This window comes from Nycticebus coucang, chromosome Y (assembly GCF_027406575.1).
Source record: "Nycticebus coucang isolate mNycCou1 chromosome Y, mNycCou1.pri, whole genome shotgun sequence".
In the NCBI taxonomy this organism is placed as follows: domain Eukaryota; kingdom Metazoa; phylum Chordata; class Mammalia; order Primates; family Lorisidae; genus Nycticebus; species Nycticebus coucang.
The window spans coordinates 23,778,754-23,783,466 of NC_069805.1; the positions used below are offsets into that span (position 1 = coordinate 23,778,754).

Below are 4,713 nucleotides of genomic sequence, written 5' to 3' on the forward strand. Positions count from 1 at the left end.
GGGCTGTCGAAGGGGATCCCATCTTCGAGGAACCATCATGGAGTGCCTTGGGGACATCCCACCGTCCCTGTGGCAAGGCCTCCTGGAGGCCGGGAGCAGAGGAGTGGGGAGCAAGGGGTAAACATGGCGGACAGGATGGGCCACCCGGGCTGGAGGTGAGGGCCGGGCGGGAGGTGAGGGCCGGGCGGGTGGGCTGCGGTCAGGCCTCTCCTGCGGGTCCCCGCCCTCCTGAGCTGGCGCAGGCTGTTGCGGGCCAGATTTGTCCAGATAACTGCCCATGAGGGCAGTTCAGCAGAGTCAGGTCCTTCGAATAGGGTCCGCTACTCTGGGAGGTTTGTGTTGACTACAGACTTTGCCAAGGTGAAGGGATCAGTGTGTTCGCTGACGTTCTGTGTTCTGAGCAGCGCGATCTGAGTTCCAGCATCAGGAGCCTCCATGACCAGCCTGACCTGAGCACCTACAGGCAGCACCAGGTAGAGCAGGAGGGCAGGAGGTGGAGCAGTAGTGGAGGAGAAACACCCGGGACGGCCCTGACACTCGCTCTCGGCCTGTATATGTGCAATGTTGTCCATCTTTTCCACATGCGATGCTGGTGTTGACAGCATGGGTACTACAAGAGGGCATACACACTACTCAGACTATGATGAAATTAATGGCCTGATTCTTCACCCTTGTTGGTATCCACCATCTCAGCCATGCAACTTTGCACTGCTCTACTACTCAGCAGGTGGGTGTAATCTTCCAACCCCGAGCTCAGCATGTGTCTGGCTTTGGTCAATAGGAAATCAGCCAAAATGCAAGCTGCTGTGAAGGTATCATTTGGCCTACTGACCTTGACTTTCTGTCATCCCTGGGAAGACATATGGGGTCCAGCCATCTAGTCTGTGTAGGATGAGGGATTTGTGACACTGAGCTGCCCAAGCCAAGGCCAGATGAGAGCACATCTCCTAGGAAGCCTGCTGATGCACAAGAAATATTCATTGTTCAATATCCCTGTGTTCTGTGGTTATTTGTTATGCAGCTACAGCTAACTGCCTTATATTCTAATTAGTTAGGCTCCTTGGGTAGTGCACCAGCCCCATACACTGAGGATGGCAGGTTTGAGCCCTGCCCCAACCAAACTGCAACAAATAATAGCTGGGTGTGGTCGCAGACACCTATAGTCCCAGCCACTTGGGAGGCTGATGCAAGAGAATCACCTAAGCCCAGGAGTTGGAAGTGCTGTGAGCTGTGATGCCGAGGCAATCTACCAAGGGGAATAAAGTAAGACTATGTCTCAAAAAAAGAAAAAGTCACTTTTAAACACTCTTTTCTTTAAACATCCCCCTCCACTTTCAGAAATAACACATTAGAAGCTGAGTGAAGATTGCCTCAATCTATCCCATTCTCTTTTTTCATTTTATCTTACACTATGACTCTTCTTTCAAACTATGACTTACTCTTACTAACACTTACTATTTTTTCAGCAGGTCAAGTGCTGACCCAGCACCCCTTTGCACCAGTCTTTCAAACCCTGGCCACACTAACTAATCAACCTGATTGCTGTTTATACCAAGATCTAGACCATGCAAAGCAACCTGAATTCATTTTCATCCCTGCTGATGTCAGTGCCTGGTGGAACCAATCTGGAAAAAGCATGAATGATAATATGTGGTATCCACAGCCAGAGAAGAAGCAACATACGACTTCACCTGCTGGTGAGACAACTGGTCTGTAAAAACTGTGGAGATATCTTTTGCTCAGGGACACATAACAACCAGATATGTGAATATGCCAGTGAAGAGGACAAGACATGACAATCCCCAGGCTGGAAGGTCACAGGTTCTAACCTGACTATCTATGAATAATACTGGTCTTTTTATCTTGTGTGGTAATAAGGTATACAAATGGTTCCCACTCAAATGGTTAGGATGCTATAGTCTTGGCTATCTGACACGCTCTATTACCAAGTATTCCACTTTAAATTCCAGTCAAATTACAGCCTTGGGCTCTGTTGCTCATAAGGTTGTACCTTATAAACATACAAAATGTGACATTATAAAAAATCCCCTTGCATATCATAACTCAAAGTTCTTTTCAATGCTCAGGATCCTTTATTCAGCATTTGGAACTTAACAGAATTGAAACTGCAGTCATAAATCTCTCCATGGTAATAGAATAAGAGCTAAACATCACCATGTGGGCATTGGGAACACTTCAAGCAGAGGTTAACAGCCTAGCATCTGTTGTAATTCAAAATCACCACATCCTGGATGCTTTGATAGCTCAACAAAGAAGAGCTTATGCTGTTATTTGGGGGAAAATGTTGTTTTTGCATAAATCAGTCAGGGGAAACAGAGACTGATCTACATCTCTTAAAGAACAAGATAAACATTCTTCATCAAATTAATGAAGTGAAACCATTCTATTGAACTGACCTTTTCCCAGGAATGGGAGACTGGTTTAATGGGGGTATGAGGAAATGTGCTTAGATTTGTTCTTTTCTGCTTATTCATTCTCATCCTAATTTATAGTCTCTTTTTTTTGAGACAGAGTCTCACTGTGTCACCCTTGGTAGAGTGTTGTGGCATAACAGATCACAGCAGCCTCAAAATCTTGGGCTGAAGCAATTCTCTTGCCTCAGTCTCCCAAGTAGCTGAGACTACAGGTGCCCACCACAATGCCTGGCTATTTTTGTTGTTTTTGTTGTCACAGTTGTCATTGTTACCTTAGCCAGCCAGGCTGGGTTCAAACTTGCCAGCCTCAGTGTATGTGTCCGGTGCCTTACCCAAGGCAGGTATGGGTGCCACCTCTAATTTATACTATTATATGTCTTATCAAACATCATATCTTATTACTAAATTGCTAACCTGCTTTCTCTCCCTCTACATTTACCACCTCAGCTCTTAATGTTTGAAACTTCTAGGGAAGTTCCAGACCAGAGAAATGAAGGAGCTAAGGAAATTTCACTCTCAAATATAATTCCTTGGTGTATATATATATAATGAATTAAAAGGCAATTCATGATCAGAAAGCACTGGCCTCCCCTCTATAAAACCCAAGTACCCTGATTTAAAATCAGAAAAGGCTGCTGGCCTCCTTATCACATGCTAATAGATCTGGCTCCAGGGTCATTTGAAGCTCAATACCTGTCTCTCACATTAGTTTACAAATCAATCTGTTTCCACTCATCTACACTCTCCCGCCATAGCAACCACTTGATACATGTATACTTTCCAGTTTCTCTCCTCTCTTCTTTCTAAAAAGCATCTTTAAAAGTCACTGACCATCACTGAGACTTTGGGTACTCATTCTTATGCTTCTCCCCATTCACGTGGTATTTGGAAATAACCTTTCTCTTATTGTTGCAGAAAGACAAGGCCCAAAGGAGAGAAAGAGCACCCAAACACCACATTTATAAGAGGAAGGGCTTTATTCACCAGCTGGGAGCTTATAGAAGAATTCCAAACAGCCGTGCTCCCTGACTGCCTTGGTCTTTCTCTTTTTATTGACAGTCAAAAAGTTCCACCCCACAGGTACCCTTCTCATTGGCCAGTTTGAATCAAGCGGGAGATGCTATTCCACCCTTACAGAACTACAGGATTTCACAGAACTTAGAAATTTCCAAGTTTCAGGAAGTTAAGTTTATAAATTCCCAAGAGCTGAGTCACCGTGGAGCAGACCCTGCATATGTATCCTTGTAGTCTCCTTGAGAAGACCTGTTCTTCTAGACCTCACCCTTCGCGGCTATCCTCTCTCATTCCCCTCTTTTGAGATTCCAATATATTTTAATTTGAGGTCTCACTATCAGCTTGTTTCTGCAGGTGCCAAGATTAGTTACTTTTCAGCACTGAGGTTTTAGGGACTGTGACTCTTCTTGGGTTCTCTACTCGGGCCTTAATAGTACCATGGTGGTGGGCTAATATATATATGAGTTTTTACGTTTCCCTGTGACATTCCCCCACTTTTCCAAAGTTCAAAGTCCAAAAAGTCCCTTGAGGAGTTTCCTCAAGCTTCAGCTGTGCGTTGACCAGCCAGCTCCCAGTATGTGGCTGGAGCATGGCATATTGATTGTTTCAAAAGTTACCTTTACTTTCCAAGAAGCAGTGAAGCCCTAGTCAGCCAGCTATGATGATTCCAGGTGAGTATTTCTTTCACCTTTACTGCTGTGCATGTGGTCAGGATGATGGTGTAAAGTTCTTTCTACCTTGGTTTCAGGGGGACCAGGTTCTGATTCCAGACCTAGACTGGGTCCCCTTGATCCTCCAGAGAGAAAGGATGTACAGACAGAAAAGACTAAACAGAACACAGTTAATTATCCCAGTGGAGATTTTCCTTGTTACTCTTTCTAGGGTTTTTATCTATTCAGTTCAGTCTTTTCTAGTTCTTTTAGGAGTTCCTGCTAAATTGCAGAGAATTGACAGAGACCTCTTTGAACAACACCAGTGGCAAGGCCTGCATCCAGTTAAGCTTTGCTTCCTAGCAGAGTTTACCAATTTTTGCTTTTATGGTCCTGTTCATACACTTTATCCTGTATAAGCTTTGAGGCCTATAAATTATTTAAAGCTTTAGCTTATTATTTGCACTAGTTCTGTTATGAAGGCTAGCCCATTATCAACTTTTAAACAGAGCGGTAACTTAAACCATGGGACGATTTCTCCAGGCAATACTTTACTACTTTAGGAGTCCTTTTTATCCCAGTGGGAAAGGCTTTTACCTATTCCAAGTCTGGTA

The 4,713-nt window shown here is 44.4% G+C and overlaps 1 long non-coding RNA gene across 1 annotated transcript; it reads left to right on the forward strand.

Annotated features, from left to right (window-relative positions):
* Window positions 1-410: 410 nt before the first annotated feature.
* On the forward strand, window positions 411-1,800 carry LOC128579090 (uncharacterized). Its single transcript, XR_008378039.1, has 3 exons — window positions 411-473; window positions 603-727; window positions 1,467-1,800. It is a non-coding gene; the product is annotated as an uncharacterized LOC128579090 (long non-coding RNA).
* Window positions 1,801-4,713: the final 2,913 nt, after the last annotated feature.